The following is a 25103-nucleotide window of genomic DNA, read 5'->3' as shown; positions in this document are numbered from 1 at the left end:
GCAGCCCACATGCTGCAGCTGGCATTTAAGTGAAGGCAGGCTTGTGGAACAGAGCCCTTAATCTGTTGGGTTTGCACAAATTTCAGGTAGTTAGTATCAGAATTGAACTGAATTCTAGAACACGTAATTGGTGCCAGAGAATTAGTGTCCAAAATAATGTATTTTATTTAAATACTGGCAGTGTTGCCTTACAGTGACAACTGCAGAGTAGTTGCAATAGACACCATATGGCCCATAAAACCTAAAATTCCTGGATCTTTAAGGAAAGCATTTACCTACTATTGTTCTAGAGAATTCATTTCTCACAGCCTCCTTTTTCAACATTTTTGCCAATATCATTAACATATCACCTATTTATATATATTTGCATGTACAAGGTGAGGCAAAAGTAGGTTTAAAGTTGTATGTGTAACAGAGTTTATTCTTGTATTATTATTTATTAACTAGAGGCCCAGTTCATGAAATTCATGCACTGGGGGAGGGAGGGTGTCCCTCAGCCCAGCCTGCACCCTCTCGCAGTCCGGAAGCCATCACTCCTTACCACCCGCCTGCTTGCTGTTCCTTACTGCTCAGCTCACTGCTCCTTAGTGCTACCATGGAGGCAGGAAAGGCTCCCACCACCGCCACTGCGCTTGCCAGCTGTGAGCTCGACTTCTGGCTGATCAGGGCTCCCCCTGTGGGAGCGCACTGACCACTAGGGGGCAGCTCCTGTATTGAGCATCTGCCCCCTGGAGGTCTGTGCGCATCATAGCAACCTGTCGTTCTGGTTGTTCCGCCGTAATGGTCACTTAGGCTTTTATTATACAGACTAGAGGCCCAGTGCACAGAAATTTGTGCACTTGGGAGGGGAGGGGGGTCCCCTCAGCCAGGCCTGCGCCCTCTCACAGTCCAGGACCCTTCAGGAGATATCCACCCGCCAGTTTAGGCCTGCTCCCCGGGGGCTTGGGCCTAAGCTGGCAGTCAGACATCCCTCTGGCAGCCCGGGAGCCCTCAGGGGATGTCCGACTGACAGCTTAGGCCCACTTCCTGCCTAAGCCACAGTCGACATCCTTAGTGCTGCTGAGGAGTCAGGAGAGGCTCCCACCACTGCCGCTGCGCTCGCAGCCATCAGCCCAGCTTGTGGCTGAGCAGAGCTCCCCCTGTGGGAACACAATGACCACCAGGGGGCAGCTCCTGCATTGAGCATCTGCACCCTGGAGGTCAGTGCGTGTCACAGTGACCGGTCATTCCCACTCGTTCTGCCATTAGGGTCAATTTGCATATTGCCCTTTTATTAATATAGGATTAGAGTATTATTTATTAATTATTGTATTACAGTTTACAAACAACTATAAATCTACTTTTGCACCACCCTGTATATAAAAGAAAAAGTTAAACATCTATCTCCCCCCAAAGACTACCACTTATGAATAAAAAATAGTTTCATTAATCATTTTATCTTTAGAACCAACTTCTTGGTATCTGGTAAATAGAAGCTTAAAAAAAATCAATATCCACTGGAAAAGCTTCTTAAAGCATGTTTCTATCCCAGTGTATCCTATCATCTACTTTAATATCAGACTATGTTCTGCTTCTAAAAAAAAAAAAAAAAGAAAGAAAGAAAAGATACTATTTACAAATCATAAATTATTAGTATGGTAAAGTCTAAAAGGACCACAGATATAATTTAACCCAATCTTTATTTTCAGTTAGACAAAATAAGGTCTAGAAGCCTTAAATGAACTGCCCAATTAGTAACAAAGATAAGATTAGAATCCAAGACTAAAATCAGTATTCCTTTCACTCAAAATAGCAAACCTTTCTAACGCCACAAGTGAAAAAAAGTGACAGGAATTAAAATAAGCTTTGTTCAAAATGTACCCCAAAAGTACTCTCAGGTTATTTCATGCTGCTCAAGGAACCAGCCAATAGGAGACTGAATTACAACATGAATCAACATACTGTTTGTTTCCTTCATCAAGAAAAAAAAGTTATTTGAAATAAAAAGTGTGTTTATTGACAAAACTGATTTACATTCTGGCACAAGCTCCTTATCTCATCTTAGACCAGGACCAGCAAACATTTCACAAATATGCAAACTGATCTGTTGTCCACATTTTGAATAGCAGTGTGCTAAATGAACATTCAGTATAGTAGCAGAAACAGTAATATAATGATCAGTCATATATGTAATTCATATACACATTTCCCTTTTGAGAAATAAAACAAAATACAATATCATTTATTTTGCTTTCATATATGTATTTATATACATATGAATATATATTCACACATATATGAAGGATAGAGATATAGAGATGGAGTTATAAAAAAAGAGAAACAGAGGCTCAACGATGTAATACTTGGCTCAAGGTCAGTCACAAACCAAAGAAAAGGCAGACCCAAGATATGAATTCAGATTAGACATATCACAAAGGCCAACCACTTTATAGAAAACCAGGATACAAAAATGAATTTGACTCAAATAGCATTTTACACATTAACTCATAACTCTAAATACTGAAAGTCTGGTATATTAGTTAATAGTTATAAATGGCTATAAATGGCCTAAAAGGAGCAGATACAAGCTGGCACTAAAGAAAGCACCCATGATCTATACTATATTTCACCATTAAACAAGCTGTCCTCTCTGACCAATCCTGTTGTTTCAGGAGAGAAACACAAAAACAATACTGAAAGGGGAAGAGAATAACAACTTACATGGAATGAACATATTGCTTCACTTGTTCAAAACTTCTTGCTCCACATTGCCCAAAGTCCTTAGTTTCAAATTCACCCAGCTTCACTTTTCTCATGTGTATAATGGTACAGAAATGCCTATGTCATGGAATTATTTTATTAATTGAGAATGCTGTACTTCCTTTATTCAAGAAAATATTTTTTCACATTTTAAAATATCTGAAATCACATATAACCCATAATTGATGTGTACATTTAATGTAATAGTGTTTTTTCTCTCCCCACCAAAAGTTCTTATTAAATAGTAACACTCAACAGCCTAAAAGCATACCTAACCAAAACTTGTAACTACTATCCTATATAATAAAGATGTAATATGCAAATTGACCATCACTCCAACACACAAAATACCGTCCCCATGTGGTCAAAGATGGCCGCCCCCATGTGGACACAAGATGGCCACCACAGATGGCCGGCAGGGGAGGACAATTGGGAGGTACCAGGTCTGAAAGGGAAGGCAGTTGGGGGGGGATCAGGCCTGCAGGGGAGGGTAGTTAGGGGTGACCGGGCCAGCAGAGAGGGGCAGTTGGGGGGACCCAGGCCTGCAGGGGAGGACAGATGGGGGGGACCAGGCCTGCAGGGCAGGGCAGTTGGGGGGGACCAGGCCTGCAGGGGAGGGCAGTTAGGGGTGATCATGCCGGCAGGGGAGGGCAGTTAGGGGTAACCAGGCTGGCAAGGGAGGGAAGTTAGTGGTGACCTGGCCGGCAGGGGAGGACAGATAAGGGCAATTGGGCCAGCAGGGGAGCAGTTAAGACATCGATCAGGATGGCAGGCGCGGGGTTAGGGGGTGATCAGGCTGGCAGGCAGAAGCGGTTAGGGGCAATCAGGCAGGCAGGCAGGTGAGCAATTGGGAACCAGCAGTCCTGGATTGTGAGAGGGATGTCCGACTGCCTGCCACAGGGATCGGGCCTAAATGGGCAGTTGGTCATCCCTAGAGGGGTCCCATATTGGAGAGGGTGTAGGCTGGGCTGAGGGACACACACACACTCCCATGCACAAATTTTGTGCACCGGGCCTCTAGTTACATTATATTTGGTGCAAACAAGCCACAAATTATTCTGGTTTGTTTTGGTAACAGCTGTTTCCAGAACTTTCTGTATGTACTTATATACAAATATATACATAATTAAGTCGTTTTTATTTCTCCTCTTCTTTCTACCCCTTAGTGTCTAGAGACCTTGATTTTGCAAACTGCAGTTTTGCAAACCACAATACATTTAAAAAATGTGACTCCTAAGATTGTTGAGATTAATGTATTTACAAGGTGCTAATGGATACAAGAAAAATGGAAATGACAGAACCTTAAGCTAAATCCTAAAGACTAAGTACCAATTTTTTAAAGGAGAAAAACACTCCTAGAAGGAGATACTACTTTAAATATACTGTGCCAATTAAGACTTCCAGTACTGGAATTGAGCCCTTGCTCCATCCTGCCTACTCAATAAACTTCTGCTCACTCTTCAAAGCCAATCTCAAGAGAATCCTCCACCTCAAAGTCTTTTCTGACTCCTGCAAATAACTTACCATCTTCTCCTTTGTGATATCACATGCTAATACATATTTTTACTCAAGATCACAAGAGAAAAAAAAGCAGTGCCAGGATGTGAATTCTAGTAAGTGAAACCACAAAGGCCTGATCACACTATTTAGTATAGTTTTTGTTGTTAATCCTCACCCAAGTATATGTTTTTCCATTCATTTTTTAGAACAAGATAAGAAGGGAGGAGGAAAGACAGAGAGAGAGAAACACTGATTGGTTGCCACCAGAACACACCCTGACCTGGGCTAGGGATCAAGCCTGCAACCTAGGTACATGACCTTGACTAGAATTGAACCAAAGACCCTTCAGTCTAAGGGTCGATGCTCTAACAACTGAGCCAAACTGGCTAGGGATATTTAGTATTTTTTATATTGGTCTCTTAATAGAATTTGAACTTTTTAGAAAAGAATCATCTTTTCAATCCTACTTTGTCCCAGCATACTATCACTAGGTTGTGACACTTGAGATCCCAACCACCACCTAGAAATAAATGTATATTTAAATTAATCTCCTTCTCCTCTCCATTAGGTATTTAGAAATCTTTCAGGGTTTAAGATCACCCAAGAATGTTGCTGAACTATACTCTAAAATCTTAATAAACAACCACAACTCTCCAAATACACAGCGCTAGATTTCTAGGCAAGTCATCCCTGGAACACTGCTATGATGAGTCCTCTACTTTGGGCACTGCTATGGAGCATTCAGAAGCTACTCACAATGGTCATTTTCCCAGTCCACTATTTCTACTCTGTTCCAGTGTTAATCTGACCCAGGTGGGATCAAATGTCTATCTACCTGGTAATCTAGTTAATGGTCTTCCCCTGCTCCTCCTTCACAACCCTGCCCCTCTCCTGTTGCCTCCCATTTAAAATACAGTTGGTTAGCCTGGCTGGTGCAGCTAAGTAATTGAGCGTTGACCTATGAACCAAAAGGTCACGGTTCGATCCCTGATCAGGGCACATGCCCATGTTGTGGGCTGGATTCTCACTGGGGGACATGCAGAAGGCAGCCAATCAATGATTAACATTGATGTTTCTGTCTCTCTCTCTCTCTCTCTCTCCCTCTCCCTTCCTCTCTGAAATCAAAATAAATAGAAATAAAAATATACTTGTTCAGATACAAACAGGTATGTACAGATTTTTTTCAAGGTAGTCCACATCAGACTGTGAATATCTCCTTTTTGGTCCAGAAGCAGTAATTATCTTTTGGGCCCCATTATCACTCTGAATAGTACAGAGACAAAAAACAAACAAACAAAAAACACAAACATACATTGGATATTGTCTCAATAGGTGATCAATAATATAGTTCCTAAACAACCCTAAAAAACATGTGCAACACCTCAGAGCCATAAGAGTATGTTAAATTTCTGAAAGTAAAAATACTAGTTTATTATGACTAAAGAATGTACAGCTTATGGAGAAATAAATTGTCACCAAAAAGATAGGCAGGGGCAGATGATGACAAGCAATATAAATTATGCCACTGAACTCCGTGCTATATGCTAAATAGAGAAGAAATACTGAATGACTAACTGGGTATGCAAACAGACTTCTAAGGGCTTAAGAATCAGAACTTCAATAAATTTAAATATCCCAAGTTAAGTATGCTAAATGCTTGGCATGGTTATCACAGAAGCTATGAACACATGATGCTATTTCCATATCTTATTTCAATGAGACTATAGTTAGAATTTAAGATAGCAGCAAATTAAATTCTTAAGATTTCTAAAATAGAGGCAATAAACATAGCAAATAGTGCCTCTGTTTGAAACCTAACAATGCTTATTACCTATAAAATCTTGAAAATATTATTTACACCTCTAATCCTTAGTTTCCTCATCACTACCTAACTTCACATAACTCTGGTGAGATTTAATGCATATGAAGCACTTAGCACAAAGATTTTCAACCAGTATGCCACAAGAATTTTTAAAATATCCAATATCTGACTAATTAGTCAGGGGCACTAACCTCTTTTTCCTTAGATTGCCAAATAAAAAAAAAAAATGACAACAGCCAAAACAATAGCCATCTGGTATGAATGCCCTCGTATGAACCATAAATATAGAGATCATATAGTCGTGTTACATCTTATTGGTTGCATCACATAATAAGGTTGTGTCTGATTTATTAATTCTTGCTATCAGAAATCCTTATATACAAATATAGGCACTTGATTTTTTTTAAAAGTCATTTTGGAGCAAAAAGAGTAGGTAGTTACTATTATTTTTTTTGTAAATCAATAAGAATTACACCTATTTTTTGTCACATCAGCAAAAAATAGAACATTTTTTGTTGTGCCACAGAATTTTAGTAATTAGTTTATGTGTGTCCTCAGTTGAAAATAGCTGACTTAGCACAATGGCTACCTGGTGCTTCATGAGCTCAACAGAGGTTCATTATTATTATCCTTATTGCTATTATTGAAGGAGAGTGAAGACATCGGTTTTCTACGAACATTGTAGCAGATATAAAAATAACACTTGTAATTAGCTAAAGAAAAGAGTCAAAACTGTTTGGGCTTAGTGACACCAGTAAATAAGTAACGCCTTTGGATGCACAGATGAAGGCATCCTATCTAATAAAGACAGAATGTGCAAATTGATAACTCCACGACAAAGATGGCAGCACCCACAGCCAATAAGGAGGGGATATGCAAATTGACGCAACAAGGTGAGAGGCTGAAGGTGGTTCCGGGCTGGAGCGAAGGTGAAAAGGTGGCTCTGGGCCGGAGTGAAGGCAGTGCTGGCAGCCAAGTGAAGGAAGGCCTATTCTTGCACGAATTTTCGTGCATCGGGCCTCTAGTATGAGAATAAAAAAATGAGAGAGAAAAGGAAAAAGTAAAAAAAGGGAAAGAATAAAATAATTCAAATTAAGGAAGTCAGGGGTTTATGTAATGAAAAACAGTGTACATTTTAAAGAAAATTAATGTGAAACAATATAAACAGATCTCATAGTTTTATCACCATCACTTATTTCTTATTTTCACTTAAGACCTTCTGTGTACCTCCAAAACTCATGTTAAAATGCTAACCCTCATAGTGCAGGTGCAGTGGCCTCAGCCCAATGATTGCCCAGGCAAGCAGCAGCTCGTAGTTGGGTGAGGAGGATCGGAGTGGCCCTCCGTGGAGCTGCCGGGTTCTTCATAATGAAAGATCTTGGGATGCTTCTCTCTCCTCTATATAGTTGATAGTTTGGGAGGTGAAGAGATGGCTGGCAGTGTCAAACCTTTCTCCAGAGCCTTGCCAGGGGAACCAAAGACTCCATCTGGGAAATTTGTACCATCTTGATACTTGAATTCAGCAAAAGAGAGAGGAGCAGCATTAAAAAAGAGCAGGTAGTGTCCTGGCACAGAGGAGAGTCAAAAGCATAGAGAGGAAACAAGAAAGTGAGTCACATATTCTTGGTAGAATTTCTCCAATGCTGTGCTTAAAATGGCGGGGTATTCTGGTTTAGTCTCCTCCTGTTTTATTGTTTACTAGTAGCCCTGAGCACAAATCTGTGCAGCAGTAGCTCTCTGCGGGACCTAGCCACTCCGCGCCCGCTACCCACAGGCTTTCTGCAGCCCAGAGGCCCATCCGTGGCCGGGCGTAGAACACTTGCACCAGGCCGCTCACACTGCCCGCTCTCAGTGGCCACCCCCCTGGGACTGGGGGACTCCGGCAGGGCTGAGAGGACTGGGCGTCGCCATCTTGTGGCAATGGGCGCCACCATCTTTGTGACGGAGTGATGGTTAATTTGCATATTGCCCTTTTATTATATAGTATTTCTGTACTTCATTCAGTAACTACTGATCCGTCTCTATATGGAGATGTTTGATCATGAATGGAATTCTCCCTCACAATAATTTTCAGTGCTCTTTGAGTGCTCCCCCTGTTTGTGAATGCCATTTGATTTCAAGATACAGCTGACCTGGCATTCAAGGTAACTGGAAGGAAACCTCACACATTCCCTAGTGTTAGCAAAATAATGGTTGACATGCTCTTCAGCCTTCTGCTTCAGGCTCTTTTCCTCATCCAAGGGATGTTTGCGAGTCTCTTTCCCATCCACCTTGATGGTCTGCTGGTTAGTCTCCTGCATATGTCCTTTCTCAACTCACTATACCGATTTGAGTATCAAGGGTTCAATAAAGGAATTGAAATGTATCAGTGACTGTCAAACATAGAGATGAATTGGCCTTACTAACTTCCAATTTCGTTTGCCCTCACAGCAATGCAGTCCTCATACATTATCAATGCCTGCCTCTTCTCTATCCTCTTTCCTTTATTTGTTGTCAGTGCCAATAAAGCAAAGACCCCTGGCAAAGCTTACCTTTGTTGTGGCTCATCTCCTTGGTGGTTCTCTTAAGCAACAGACTTCCACAAGATGGTCTACCTACAGTCTGCTCTGAGTACCTCAACCTCTGCAGAGAAGTTCCCTCCACCGCTTTCATCTCCTGCCAAACTGAAGGTTACTTCAGGCCACTGAGTCACCTGCCATCCAGAGGAGATGAGTGGGATTGGAAGGAGGCTCTGCAGCTTTCCTTGTTTATCTCCCCCACCAGGAAAGGCAGGACCAACTCTGCCAAGGGCCCTCTGCATATTCCCTTCTGAGGAATTGGATTTTTTGTCTCTGGTGCATGCCAGTAAGACACAATCTTCCTGACATGAATTATGTGGATTTTCAACACCTGTGAGTCTGAAAGGACAAATTTTTCTGCAGGTCTTTCCTAGCATTTGCCAGCCCCTGTGCCTGGATTGATCTGAATACTTTTTCTCCCCATGCTATTTACCTTCCCACCTCTCCTTCCTCCCTTTCACCACCCTTGGATGAATGGATTTTGAAATTCCAGCTTTTGTATTTTGTGGACCTGTTATTTTTGTTGTTTTTCTGTGAAGCACATATATTGCATGTGGGAGGTAAAGGGGTATCTCAGTTGCTTCTGGTCACTCCCTTTATAGCCATCCCTGTCTTGTTTCTTGTAACTCAGGTTGGTCTCTCTTCTTTCACTGCAAAAAAATAAACCTGAAGAGATATGACGAAAGACCTCATAGCCATACCTGCTGAGTGTTAAGGAGTGGTTTTCCTTTTTCTTGAAGGGGAAAAAGCTTTTTTCACTGGTATGTTTAAAGTTCCCCAACTACAGGGAGGTACCAATTTGGATAAGTGACACTGCAACACAGAATGCTCAGAGAACCTGAACTTAAAACTCTGAAGTTCTGAAATTTACTGCCAGCCACTGTGGGTCTATCTGGTATTTCAAAGGAATATTGGGTGCTGCAAATAGGAACTAAAGGAGTAAACTTAGTAAACCCAATAAACCTGGGATTGGTGTTTTTCTGTCATATTAAAGAGACTATATGGAAGCTGGTCCCTAACCAACTCCCCACCTCCCCACTCACACAAAAATGCTAGCCCTCAGAACCTCAAATTCTAACTGTATTTGGAGACATAACCTTTGAAGAGGTAAATAAGGTAAAAATGAGATCATATTGGTGAGCCTTAATCCATATATTACTGTTTTCCTTATAGAGAGAGGAAATTAGGACACTGACACACAGACGACCATATGAAGACACAGGGAGAAGATGGACATCTAGCCACCAAAACTATGAAAAAATAAATTTGATATTTAAGCTACCCAGTCTGTAGTATTTGTTATAGCACCCTAGCAAAATGATAGATATGCTAGCCAAACCTAAGTCACTCAGGTTAATATAACAGAAAGGGTACTAGAAATTCAGAGACCTGAAATTCAGTTGGGCAACTTAAAAACTAAGCAGCAGATTAAATCAGTAACTTCTCTGTGCCTAGGTTTCCTTATCTATAATCCAGAAAATCCCTGAAATCTTATCAATCATTGGCATTCCAGGATTCTACTATTCAATTCAGAGTCTTATTTAAAATATGGTACTCCTCATTAATACAAAAATTGCAATCTAACAAAAATGGAGTACTCTTATTCTGATAAATCAAATAAACCTTCACAAAGTATATATCCTGTTTTCCAGGTAAGGTTACTTCTTGATTTCAGGTTTGGGTAAATAGGGCATACATGTATTTCCAGAAAGCATACTTTCATATATATTTTTAATAGTAACTCAAAAAAGCAATTGTTTATTTCACTAAGAATTAGTCTGGAATAAGCAAAACATATTAGAAATAATAGTACTTTTATCTAAATCCTACACAATAAACTCCTACATTTTATTAAAATTGTTTCTTCAGTCCAGCCTGTATGGCTCAGTGGTTGAACAAAGAGGTTATGGTCGATGCCCAGTAAAGGCACCTGCAGGGTTGTAGGCTCTATCCCCAGTGTGGGACTGTGCAGGAGGCAGCCAATCAATCATTCTCTCTCATCATTGATGTTTCTATCCCTCTCTCCCTCTGTCTTCCTCTCTGAAATCAATAAAAATATTTTTTTATAAATAATAAATTTTTTTTATCTCTGTAGCAATGTTTACAATTTGCCTTCCAAAGTATTTGCTGACAATAAAATGCATTTACTATGTTGCCATATTGATTTCCATGAATTGTTTAGGCAATTTTTACCAGAGCAGGAAGAACAAGTTTTTCCCCAATGATATGTGATTTTTAAATTGTTGTTATTAAGTCAATGCATACATTAGAATGAGGTTTACTGACACCTAACAGAACAACCCAAAATATAAGTGGCTCAAACAATATAATAAAGATACATAAATGTGTTTGTATTTATAAGTATATTGGGTACGTGTATATGTACACAAATAAGATATGCATACACATAAAAAAGGCAGCATGCTAAAATACCCATTAGTTTCTTTCTATGGTTCATCTACTTATTGTGTCACCTCTAAACCAGTACTATCCAATATAAGTATAATGTAAGCCACATATGTAATTTTAAATAATCCATTAGCCACATTAAAAGAAAAATGTAAAAGGAAACAGGAGACATTAATTTATATTTTATTTAACCCAATGTATCTAAAATATCATTTCAACATGTAATAAATATTTTTAATTATTAATGAGACTAGAGGCCTGGTGCATGAAAATTTGTGCACTCGGGATGGGGTCCCTCAGCCCGGCCTACGCCCTCTCACAGTCCAGAACCCCTCAGGGGATGTCCATCTACAGGCTTAGGCCCGCTCCCCAGGGGGATTGGGCCTAAGTTGGCAGTCAGACATCTCTATGGCAGCCCAGGAGTCCTCAGGGGATATCCGACTGATGGCTTAAGCCTACTGCCCGCCCAAGCCGCAGTCAGACATCCTTAGTGCTGCCGAGGAGGTGGGAGAGGCTCCCACCACTGCCACTGTGCTCAAAGCCATCAGCCTGAGTTATGGCTGAGCGGAGCTGCCCCTGCATTGAGCATCTCTCCCCAGTGGTCAGTTGAGCGTCATAGCGACCCGTCATTCCTGGTCGTTCCGCCGTTAGGCCATTAGGGTCAATTTGCACATTACCCTTTTATTATATAGGACTAGAGGCCCGGTGCACAAAATTCATGCACGGGGTGGGGGGTGTCCCTCATCAGTTGGACATCCCTCTCACAATCTGGGACCACTGGCTCCTAACCACTCGCCTGCCTGCCTGCCTGATTGCCCCTAACTGCTTCTGCCTGCCAGCCTGATCACCCCCTAACAGCTCCCCTGCCGATCTGACTGACGCCAAACTGCTCCCCTACTGGCCCAATCACCCCCACTGCCCTCCCCTGCCGGCCCGATCGCCCACAACTACCCTCCCCTGCCAACCCGATCGCCCACAACTACCCTCCCCTGCCAACCCGATCACCCACAACTGCCCTCCCCTGCCTGCCCGATCGCCCACAACTGCCCTCCCCTGCAGGCCCGATCACCCTCCCCTGCTGCGATCTGCCTCCTCCGCCGGGACCCCCCTCCTCCGCCAGGACCCGCCTCCTCCTCACGAGGAGGTGGCAGATGCTGGGACCGGCCCCCTCCGCGCCGCGTGGAGCCGCGGGACCCCCAGGCCTCACTGTGCAGAGCAGCCACCAAGCCCCGCCTCCACTGTGCGCACGGCCATCTTGTGGCGGCTATCTTGTGTTGGCCATCTTATGGAGCCTTCGCGCGCGAGAGTGCAAGGACCACCTAGGCTTTTATTAGTATAGATAGTTTACATTTTTATACCAAGTCTTCAAAATCAAGTGTGCATTTTATGCTTTCAGAACATTTCAAGTGCTCATCAGTCACATGTGGCTAGTGGCTACCACACAACTGTACAGTTCTAAATAGATCTAGCCATCTTTTAAACCTCAAGCATCACTTTTATGAAGCCTTTCCTTGACTCCATTGGTATTTTTCTCCCTTCAGTGTGGCCCACTATGCCCTAATTTATTTCTATTATAGAATTTTTACATTTCATTGCCTACATTTGTCATCAGATACAGTACTATAAACTCCGTGCCTAGCATTACATAAGGTAAGGAGTCAATAAATGTTTGTTGAATAAAACAGATTATGTGGTTAGATTTATAAGTATATGGGGTACGTGTATATGTACACAAATAAGATATGCATACACATAAAAAAGGCAGCATGCTAAAATACCCATTAGTTTCTTTCTATGGTTCATCTACTTATTGTGTCACCTCTAAACCAGTACTATCCAATATAAGTATAATGTTAAGCTAAAAATGAGTATATATATTCAGACACAACTGACTAGTATTTAAAGAGGCAGGGGGGCTCTCAGGACAAGTAGCCATGAACAAAGAACTAAATGATCTGCAAATTAAAGATAGTAATGTATTCTATTAATTTTCTAAAAATCTTCATTGTTTAAAGTATTACATATGTCCCCTTTTTCCCCACAAGGACTGGCACTTACCCCATCCCCACCCTAGGCCTTCACTACCCTATTGTCTGTGTCCATGGGTTATGCGTATATGCATACAAGTTCTCTTCCCATCCACTCACCCTCCCTATAGTAATGTATCTTAAATAATTAAATCAAGTAGAAAGTAAGTCAACCGTAGAATGATATGATTCTGTAACAGTGTATATTCAACATTAATAGCTAAGTATCATAATAAAAGCAAAACCTTTATAAGGTCTCAGTAATAAACTATGTTAATAGTGTTTCTCTTTAAAAACTAATAACATATGCCACAAATATGGTACATCAAATTATGAAATTTTAATATCATAAACTACCTCCCCGTTGTATACATTTATTTCTTTTACATACAAAGATAATAAATTAAGGCTCTAAGATACAGAATGCATAATTATATTGATCCAAAACCCCAACCACTCTCACTGGAACTATAATCACTATTGTAAATGTCTAGATCCCATATTTTCTAAGAAGTCATCTTCAATTTATTTCAGAGTTTGGCAGTATAATTTTTCAATGTAATTGGATACAGCTGTCATTCCAAATGACAGTTTGTCATGAGTACGGATCACTAAACATCATTAAATAGTATTTCTGGAACAAAAAAGCCCAATATAATTAATTTAAAAAACCAGAAAATCTGACTAAAATCTATTTGCTCAACATACTTCCACAGACAAAAATGGTTCCTCACAACTACTTCACCCACTCTTAAAATAAGGTAGGATGTAAGAGGAATGGTGGCATGAAAAATAACCTTGGCTTCTCCCCCTGAAATTTCAACAAGTTTACCAACTATTATTCAACAAAGAATTACCTGTTCAATACATAGGCACGCCTGAGAAACCGGTGCATTGAAACATCTAAAGCTGGACAACTTGGAGTAAATGGGAAATGAGAAAGGAGGAAAGTGCAAATGGCCTATAGCAAAGCCCTGCAGCTTGGAGCTCACATCTTGGCCTGAAGAGAGGAGGAAGCCTGCAGTAGCAAGTGCTTCCTCCAGCCTAAAGGAGCAGAGCACAGGGTTCTGCCCTGTGGCTCTCCACTGTCAGTCCTGCAGTGGTGTTTCAAAGAAACAGAACCACAGAGCACTGCCATGACATGGACTCCTAAAAACTCACCTCCGGTTGCCCTTAGACTCAGATTGAGGAGCATATCATCTGTAAATAGAGCTGCTGTTTCCCAGATCCCCAAATGGAGTGCTTGGGGCAGGACCACACAAAGATCAGAGGTCACCAATATGGTGAGTGCAAAACAAACCCCAATCCAAAGGAGCCCAGCATTACTTATGGAAGACGTGGAGGTCAAGACTGGAAGATCAGAGAGGTAAAAAATCTTGCAATTCAGCACCATCTATTGGAAAAGAGGAGAAAGATGTCTTCAGAGGAAACTGCCAATGGCCATTAATATAGACCGATATAAGTGCCTACACAAAGGAAAGCACCAAATATCATGAATAACTACTGTAACGAGGATAATCAGAAAGAAAATGAAAAATCCCCAGAAAGCAAGCTGGAACACATAGAAATATGTGAAATAAATGACAGAAATTACAAGATTGCAGTTCTAAAAATACTCAATGAGATGCAAGAAATACAGAGAGGCCGTTCAATCCATTCAGAAAACAATTCAATGAACAAAACGAGTACTTTATCAAAAAGATTTGAAACTTTAAAAAAGAACTAATCAGAAATCCTAGAAATGAAGCATGCAATTAATGAGATTAAGAGTAAACTACTGAGCAAAGAAAACAGAGCCAACCAGATGCAGGAAAGAATTAGTGATATCAAAGATAGGAAATAAGAAATGACAAAGAGGGTAGAAGAGAGAGACCTCAGCATAAACAAAAATGAAAGAGCTCTACAAGAACTATTTGACTCCATCAGAAAAAGCAATCTATATAGATAAAACCCTAATCTGCAAATAGACCAAACGGCGGAACCGAACAACCGGTCGCTATGACGTGCGATGACCACCAGGGAAGGCACAGGGAACATGGCGGGCATTGGCAGCCGGTGGCAGAGCATGGAACATGGCAGGCGTTGGCAGGCGGGATGGCGGGATGGTGGAACAGGTGAGTGGGGGCGCCAGACCAAGGCAGGGTGTTAGTTGATGTCATCGCGGCGAACCTCTGGTGGTTACTGAAAATTCTTTGCTCCCGCGCGCCACGGTCCCACCCGGCACTCGCACCTGCAGCCAGCGCCAGCCCCGCTCGCACCCAGGGCCAGCACCTGGTGCCAGCCCCAATCGCTCAGCACCATCAGCGGGTGCGAGTGGCAGCTGCCGGCCCCGATCGCACCTGAGGGCTTCTCCCCTCCCCCTGCTCCTGAGGGGTGATCAGAGCCAGCAGCCACCTCTTGCACCCACTACCAGTGACGGCCCCACTCACACCTGCTGCTGGCGCTGGCCCCAATCTCTCTGTGCTATCAGCGGATATGAGCAGGGCCGGTGCCATCAGCACATGGTAATGGCAGTGGCGGGAGCAGGGCTGCAGGCAGACAGGGGACCGGGAGCCACAGTGGGAGGGGCCAGGCGGGGCTCAGAGGATGAACTGAAACCTGCTCCTGTGCCCACCTCAGCCTCATGGCCCACAGTTCCTTTCAAGGTGCACGAATTTGTGTACTGGGCCCATAGTTTATATTTCTTGATAAATCATGTTAAAAATATATATTTTTTTATTATTGATGTTAGAGAGAGGAAGGGGAAGGAAGAGAGATAGAAATATCAATGATGAGAGAGAATCATTGATCAGAGGCCTCCTGCACAGCCCCTACTGGGGATCCAGCCCAAAGCCTGGCATGTGCCCTGACCAGGAATGGAATCGTGACCTCCTGGTTCATGGGTTAACACTCAACCACTGAGCCACATGGGCTGGGCTTGCTAAATCACTTTTGTGTTCAAATCCATCAAACTGTCCTGCATTCATTTTTATTTCCTGTGAACATCTTGTCCTGAGCCCTCTATGGTTAGCATTCCCTACCACAGAATCAACTCACTGAGGCTGGCTGATCCCTTCTCTTCTAACATCATCTCTTTACATAAAACTGGCCTTTGGGTTAATTTCTAAGTACTGGATAAACATTTCAATTAATAATGGGAAAGACTCCATCTTTTGAATCTGAAGGCCTGAGTCCCAACTCTTCCGACTTAATACCTAGATAACCTGTGCAACTACTTGACATTTCATACAGCCTTTGTTTCCAAATCCGCAGAGAAGGAATGGTATCTGAAAAGAAAGTTATTCTGAGAATTAGTTAATGCAGAGTAATTTCTCAAAAGAACTGTAAACAGTTTGAGAGCTATTAAAATATAGGCTAATATTTTCTAAAACAAATGATCACAAAATTGTTGTTATTCCTCTAACTTGTCCCTTAAGCTTGTTATTCAAGTAGTCTTATAAATATTCAAGCTAATGCTCCCAGAAGGAAGTATTATTTACCTAGGATCATCATTCATGTCCTACTAGGTCTACATGTGAAATTCAGCCATTTAAGGGAAGAGATGGAAGAGATTCCTGGCAAAGGAACTTGAATAACCTCCTATCTATTCTTTCTCCAGTTTTCCATCCACTTCGCTCAAATTAAAAAATTAGGAAAAATGACCCAAGGCACTGTTAAAGACTATGCAAGATTCAGGGGAACAGACCTCCTATGTTTAACAGGAGATCATGATCTGTGGGTACCTGAGATCTGTTCTCTGAGAGGTTCACCAGGCTCAGGTACTCCAAGCTAAAAGAGAATAGCTCAGTTTTAAATAGATGTTTTTTCTCTGATCAGATTATCTCCAGGCTCAGGATAAGAATAAAAATAAAAAAATTTAAAAAAACTATAGTAAGTACTAAATTAAGTTAGCTTTGTACCAGGTACTTTAAGAGATACTAATTCATGCCTTGGCCAGTGGCTCAGTTGGTTAGAGCATCATCCCATACACTAAAAGGTTGCAGGTTCGATTCCCAGTCAGAGCGTGTATGGAAGGCAACTGATCAATGTTTCTCACATTGATGTTCCTCTCTCTCTAAAAATTAATAAAAACATATCCTTGGGTGAGGATTAAAGGTTCTGCTCAGTGTGGCTCAGTTGGTTGGGCGTCTTTCAGTACACCAGGAGGCTGCAAGTTCAATTCCAGGTGAGGGCACATGCCCAGGTTACAGTCTTGATTCCCAGTAGGGGGCATACAGGAGGCAGCCCAGCGATGTTGCGCTCTCACATCAATGTTTCTCTCTCTCCCTCTCCCTCCTGCTCTCTCTAAAAATCAATAAACTATTAAAATTAAATATATATATATGTGTATATATATATATATACACACTAATAAAAGGGAGATATGCAAATTGACCATACCTCCACGATGTCCACCAGCCAATCAGGAGTGACTATGCAAATTAACCCAACAAAGATGGCGGGTTAATTTGCATGCACAGGCGCAGAGTGGCTGGGAGCGGGGTGGCCACTTGCACACGAGCCAGCACCAAGCGGCCTGCGTCCTGGGAAGAGTCGTCCTTGGAACCCAGGCCGCTCTGAGCCTGTAGGCCTGCATGTAAGCCTGGAGCAGCCGGGGTCCCGGAACCAACCCCAGCCACTCCAGTCCTATGCGCACAGGTGTGGAACAGCCGGGGGCAGGGTGGGAACATTTCCAGGACCCAGGTGCTCTGAGCCGGTGCGCACGCAAGCGGCCAGGGGCGGGGCGGGAAAATACCCTGCAGCGAGCAAGCAGTCCCCCGCAGCAAGTGAGCAGACAGCAGGGCCCTGCTTGCCACTGGCCATGGCAGCAAAGGGGCAAGCAGTCCCCTGCAGTGAGCAAGCAAGACAGCAGGGCCCTGCTTGCCCCTGGCTGTGGCAGCGAGGGCCAAGCAGTCCCCCACATAGAGCAGACACCAGGGCCTGCGGTGGCGTCAAGCAGGCAGGTCTGCAGAGAGCAGAGAACCAGGGGGAGCAGGCCTAAGCCATCAGTAGGACATCCCACGAGGGCTCCCAGATTGGAGAGGGTGCAGGTCGGGCTGAGGGACCTCCCCTCCGTGCACGAATTTTGTGCACCGGACCCCTAGTGTGTGTATATATATAGTCTGTATACACATATAAATTCATTTAATCTGTACAAAAACCTTAAGGTAAATGTCCCCTTTTACACCTAATGAAACTGAGGCACATAAAGTTTTAATAACTGTATGATATTCCATAACATGGATATAAAATAATTTATTTAACGTTTCCTATTGTTGAAGATTTAGGTTTTTGCCAACTCTTATATCACGAAACTACATTTAACCCCTATAACTGTCCACAGATAAACTCTTCCTTAGTCAAAAGAACTGAGGACTGATGTCAAAAACCTGGATACATATTGTTAAAATGTCATTCAGGACAGCTATAACATTTACACTTCCAACATCATCATTTAGGATTATTTAAGCATGCCTAGAAAACAATGGTAGTTTTCTTTTCAATTTAATGGTAATTTTCTTCTTATTCATGGTACCTCACTATTATTTAGTGAAGGGTAATTTTGCATTAACTAGCAATATATATTTATTCTTTCTTGAAATATATCAAGTCTTTTGCCAAGTTAATTTTTTTATTATTTGTCCTATAATATATAATACCCAATTTTTTTTAAAAAAATTAATTCCGAATATTAATCAGGAATTGAGGCAGGCCATTAAGTCAGGACAAGTGAAAAAGGAAAACTGAGACAGCTAAACAAAATGACAGAGCAATTTACAGCAGATACAATAGATCACCTCCCTAAAAATAAATCTAGGCCTCAATTGTACTTCTGCTCCAGACCCAGAAAAGCAGCAAAACCAGGTGGGCAACACTAGGACCAGCTACAATGACCAATGACTCCCCGCCCTGACACTGACCAATCAGTGAAGACCATGACCCTGAGGAGCACACCTAGAAAACTGATGAATATTCTGTTGAAACCCTCTCCTGAGACCTCCCCTAAGATTCCCACCAGTAAGAAAGAGATAAAGCCTCTATACAAGACCCTAGTGCAAGCTCTTCCTCTGGAAAGCAGTCCCGCAATTACCTTTTCCCTCTTCTTCTCCCACTTCTTCCCCCACAGGCATGCATCTCCTAAATCCTAAAGGACCCCAGCAGGGTTGCAACTAGAGGAGCAATGGGCAGCAGCAGCTCATCCCAGGCTAACCCCTGAACCTGATGCCAAGGCTCCATTTTCTCTGACTTCCCAGAGATCTAGAGCAGCTCAGCATAGGGTCTCCTGTTGCTTCTTCTATGTGAAGCCCATTCTTGTTTCACAGTCCCCGGCTTTAATAAATGTTTCTTCATGGTCACCCAGACTCATGTTGTGAAATTTTACCTGCACAAAGTCAAGAACCCACACACAACCGACCAGCCCTTGACAAGACCCTCTCAGGGCCAGGTCCCCTTTCCGGTAACAGAATCATAACAACCCAACTCAAACTATCTTAAGCAAAACAGGAAACATATTAGCTTAATACAATGAAAAGTCTGGGCATATAATTGACTTGAAAGGCTCCAAAAACACCATTGTCAATCTATCTTTTGGTTCTAGTTGCCTCTGTGTTAACTTCATTCTCAAACATACTCTGCATTAATTGTGGCAGATTGCCAATCAAATCTAAACTTACATTCTGACATCTTAGCAACTCTAGTGGTGAGCATCCTTTTATTCTCTAGCAGAATGAAAGAAGTTATCATGCTGTCTCAGATGTGCAGCTAAATTTTTAACCAATATCTTTTATTGATAGGCCAGGTCCAGTTTCTGATTCTGGTCCAGGAAAGCAGAAAGAAATTGAGGGAAATCCCAAACCATGTAAACAAGAATTAAAAAGAAATGAATCCCCAACAAAGTATCAAAAAGTCTAGACTGTTAGCATCAGAAAAAACAGATTCTATGCAGTTAAAACCAACAGAAATCTGAAACATTCTAATCCTTGGCTGCTCATCTGCCTTATAAACTCACTTCTTTCCATATATGTAACACGTTTTAAACTCCCCTGTTTAGCAATATTACTATCTTAGGCACAAGAAAAAACACACTCATCATCTCACCAGGGGAAGAAGGAGAGACAAAGAAAAATCTTTGAGCTAGAAGCAATTGGACAGATCTAAATTCTTTTTGGGTGGTACCTAATAATCTGACAATATAGGTACGTAATCCTATCTAATAAAAGAGTAATATGCAAATTGACCGTCACTCCAAGACACAAGATGGCCGCCCCCATGTGGTCAAAGATGGCTGCCCCCATGTGGACACAAGATGGCCACCACAAGATGGCCAGCAGGGGAGGGCAGTTGGGAGGGACCAGGCCTGCAAGGAAGGGCAGTTGTGGGCAGTTAGGGGTGACCAGGCCAGCAGGGGAGGGCAGTTGGGAGGGACCAGGCCGGCAGAGGAGGGCAGTTGGGGGAGCCCAAGCCAGCAAGAGAGGGCAGTTGAGGGGAACCCAGGCCTGCAGGGGAGGGCAGTTGGGGGTGACCAGACCTGCAGGGGAGGGCAGTTAGGGGCAAACAGACTGGCCAGGGAGCAGTTAGGCGTCGATCAGGCTGGCAGGGGAGTGGTTAGGGGGTGATCAGGCTGGCAGGCAGAAGTGGTTAGGGGCAATCAGGCAGAGGCAGGCGAGCAGTTGGGAGCCAGCAGTCCTGGATTGTGAGAGAGATGTCAGACCGCCCGTTTAGGCCCAATCCCACAGGGCCTAAACTGTCAGTCGGACATCCCCTGAGAGGTCCCGGATTGCAGAGAGTGCAGGCCAGGCTGAGGGACACCACCCCCCATGCACAAATTTCGTGTACCGGGTCTCTAGTTGTGTGTGTGTGTGTGTGTGTGTGTGTGTGTGTGTGTGTATCCTATCTAATAAAAGAGTAATATGCAAATTAACCATCCCTCCGCTACACCCACAAACCACGCCCACCAGCCAATCAGGAGTGAATATGCAAATAAACCCAAGCAAGATGGCTACAGCCACAGAGAGCAGGAGGGAGGCTTGGGTTTCCCTGGGGATGGAGGAAGCCAAGCTTTCCGCCTGCTCTTGCTGGCCTAGGCCTCCACTCAAGGCTACAAAGTTTCAATGATAGAAGATACATAAATCCAAACAGAAATGGCGGCAGCCACGGAGCTGGAAAGAGTAGGAGGCTACGGTTGCCCACGGCAATGGAGGAAGCCAAGCTTTCCACACACCCTGGCCAGCCCAGGCCTCTGCTTAAGGCTACAAAGTTTCAATTATAGAAGATACATAAATCCCATAAAAAATGGCTGCCGCCACGGAGCAAGCAGAAGGCTTGGCTCCACTCCAGGCTACAAAGTTTCAATTGTAGAAGATAAATAAACCCCAGATACCAAGATACCAGGGCCTCCACTTGGATCACCAGGGGACGTGGCCGGCCTGCAAACCACCACAGGCCCCTCGCCCAGGCCGCCCCACACCCCAAGGGAACCCCCACCCTGATCCGGGACACCCTTCAGGGCAAACCAGCTGGCCCCCACCCGTGCACCAGGCCTCTATCCTATCTAATAAAAGAGTAATATGCAGATTGACCATCACTCCAACACACAAGATGGCTGCCCCCATGTGGTCAAAGATGACTGCCCCCATGTGGACACAAGATGGCCACCACAAGATGGCCAGCAGGGGAGGGCAGTTGGGAGGGACCAGGCCTGCAAGGGAGGGCAGTTGTGGGCAATCAGGCCAGCAGGGGAGGGCAGTTAGGGGTGACCAAGTCGGCAGAGGAGGGAAGTTGGGGGCAACCTGGCCTGCAGGGAAAGACAGTTGGGAGGGACCCAGACCTGCAGGGGAGAGCAGTTGGGGGAGACCAGGCCTGCAGGGGTGGGCAGTTAGGGGTGACCAGGCCTGCAGGGGTGGGCAGTAAGGGGTGACCAGGCCTGCAGGGGAGGGCAGTTAGGGGATAACAGGCTGGCAGGGGAGTGGTTAGGGGGTGATCAGGTGGCAGGCAGAAGCAGTTAGGGGCAATCAGGAAGGCAAGCAAGCAAGCAGTTTGGAGCCAGCAGTCCTGGATTGTGAGAGGGATGTCCGACTGCCCGGTGGGATCAGGCCTAAACGGGCAGTCAGATATCCCTCGAGGGGTCCCAGACTGGAGAGGGTGCAGGCTGGGCTGAGGGACACCCCCCTCCCCCATGCACGAATTTCGTGCACCGGGCCTCTAGTGTGTGTGTGTATGTGTGTGTGTGTGTGTGTGTATGTATGTATGTATGTATGTATATATATATATATATATATATATATATATATATATATATATGAATGACTAATATGCTAAGAGTCCGTCCAACCGGTAGTTATGACACGCACTGATCACCAAGGGGCAGATGCTCAACACAGGAGCTGCCAAGCTGCAGTGACTTGGCAGCGGCGGTTTCGGGTGATGCACCCAGAAACCAGAGAGGAGGGAACCCAATTCCTTGCAGGGCCCTGCGATTCCACCTTTGGCCATAGGTCGTTGTTCCTGGGGCACTATTGGCCCCGAATCTGGTTTACTGCACACTTGTGTCTGCATTCCACACCCTATATGACAGGAACTTTGCAGTGTGCTCTCTCGCACTCTGGGATCCCTGGGGGGATGTTGGAGAGCTGGTTTCAGCCCGATTCCCGATTCCCGGAGGCCAGGCCGAGGGACCCCACCTGCCGGAGGGACTCCACTCACTCCGCAGAAGCCCTTGGAGCCAGGGAGGGACCTCAGGAGGTTGGCTCCAGGGCGTGTCCAGCCCATCTCATCCAGTCCCACCCCGCCAGCCACCTTCGAATTAATTTCCTTTCAATGTGCAGGAATCCATGCACTGGGTCACTAGTAATTAATATATAATGGTAAAAGAACTTAACTCCTACATAAAAGAGTGAAAAGGGTAAAACAAACTATGGTCACTGATTCAAAGCACAGACCAACCATACAGTAATGTTCAGAGTAGCAAAAATTCCTTGTCCTGGCAATGGAGTTCCTTGGTCAGTCAATTTGTAAGTACTCATTATTACCATCTCAGAAGACCTCTCTTATCCATTACTTTCTATGGCCTTAGATATTCCTTCTAGTAGTTGTACTGCTTTAGCAGCCAACTTCCTCCTGAGAACTGCCTTTGAAATACAAGAATACAGGCCTTTGTTTACCTGGCTTGAGGTTAACCCTGGAAATGGTTTCCCTAAAAGCTTAATAAGCTATTGGTCAATTTACTTCAGGCAACTGGTTAAATTAGCAAACAAAGCCAGAGATCTTGTCAGGATACAGTACATGAATCTAGATTGCCACCTTTCCAGTTTCGTAGCAATATTCAGTCTCAAAACAACAGGCCTTCACAGGACTCATTCCCTTAACCCTCAGCTTAATTATTTTCTGGGAAGCAATGTGAAACAATAAGCTGTGTAACCAGGCACAGCTATTCTATCTAGCACTTATTCCCTAGTTGCACCCTTTTTTAAAGCTCTTTAGTAACTGGATTGTTACTCTGGTCAAGTCTGGAAATATACATGAGATGCTTGGGAGAAGCTTATAAAACAGAACTTTACCTGGTTCTAATTTAAACTCATCAAAAATTGGGGCTTTTCAACCTTCAAGGTTCTTGGTATGTATTCTGATTCTCTACTATTTTGGATGGTGCCCACAGACAGAAAGGGCCTCTCTTAGTTGGAAAGACAATATTCTCTTCCCTCTATGATTTCAGGCATGCCAGCTTGGACCAAAGCTAATTCTTCTTATAAGGCATTATCAAAGGCCCCAAGACACGCCCCAAACACTCTATTATCACTAAAGTTCTAGTCTCAGTAGTTTCATGAGCAAAGATAACACAGGTGACAATTTAAAACAGCTGCTCTATAATTCCTTAAGAAGAATTGGTAGAGAAAGCAATTGGTAGAGAATGCACCTTGCATTCTTTTTCAACCTTTAAGGTCTGTTCCTTACAATGCCCCATTTCCAGTTACTGATGTCTACACTTCTAAGTATCCTTTTCATTTATAAGTAACAAAAGCCCAATTTAAATAGACTTCAAGCTAATCACAACAATAATAATAAGCTTTAAAAGAGAAAATTTAATGGCTACACAATAATTACTATAGGCACAGAGAACTTCAGGTTCTCAAGCATCATCACAAACACATTTCTTGCTCTTGGATTCACTTTTGGTCAAATTCTAACACAGGCATCGCCAACTATGGAATGAGTTGACTTGTTCAGCAGTGCTAACAGGAGTTCCAGCACAAGTCCTGGGACTGACCCTGTGGCTCCCCATTACATTACCATTATGCTAGAAAGACAAAAATAAGAGATATCCACTATTCTGGGAATATGACAAATGCTAACCATCATTTTTTAAATTTCTATTCAATGCACTATGTATTCTTTGTTAATAATAACACAATCTTTGTTATGTGCTTATATATTTGACAAACATAGGTTTACTGAAAAGTTTTTATCAGATTCTTACTTATTGCAGGATACCAGTTTAAAGTAACACATATATAATAATGACTACATAAATAACATCATACATATTCAACACACATTTCTAGTCATAGGAAAAAACAATATATTAATTTGACATGAGTCTGATTTATTTAAGGATCTTGGGTCTGGTCCCTACAATTGAACAGAATTTCAGAAACTGATCTTCTGCCTAATAATGTTATTCTGCATACTCAAAATGCACTAACTTACCCAAGACCCAGAAATACAAAGAATAAATATATATAAGATAGGTTCCTGCCCTCTTGGAGTTCACAGCATAGGAGGGGAACCACCTGTAAACCATAATACCAGAGAGTGACAGGTATATCTTCATATAAGGAGATACACTACTAATTCATAAAATATGAGATGTATAGGCAAGAAATGAAAAACCTATAAAACTTATGCAAAGTAATATTTAAATAGTAAAAAAGATGGATGACTGAATTTTACTAGTATAATACAGCTACATCAGTGAACCAATATGGGGGTTGGGTCTGCTAGAACCAATAAATTTCTTTACATTGTGTTGGAGAAAATATAACAAAAGCAGAGAGATCCTATTTAATTAAGAGC

At 43.0% G+C, this 25103-nt stretch overlaps 1 protein-coding gene and 1 pseudogene across 3 annotated transcripts in view; one reads left to right on the top strand and one right to left on the bottom strand.

Moving 5' to 3' along the window:
• NBEA (neurobeachin) overlaps positions 1–25103 on the bottom strand; it is a 954039-nt gene that overhangs the window by 924056 nt on the left and 4880 nt on the right. The gene's annotated exons all lie outside the window — the stretch shown is intronic.
• On the top strand, positions 8011–8748 carry LOC308243295 (etoposide-induced protein 2.4 homolog; annotated as a pseudogene). The gene has a single exon. The product of its transcript is annotated as an etoposide-induced protein 2.4 homolog (transcript).

Source organism: Plecotus auritus (assembly GCF_963455305.1).
Source record: "Plecotus auritus genome assembly, chromosome: 3".
Classification (NCBI taxonomy): domain Eukaryota; kingdom Metazoa; phylum Chordata; class Mammalia; order Chiroptera; family Vespertilionidae; genus Plecotus; species Plecotus auritus.
The sequence above is the reverse complement of the archived record's forward strand: the minus strand, read 5'-3'. Positions and strand labels throughout refer to the sequence as shown.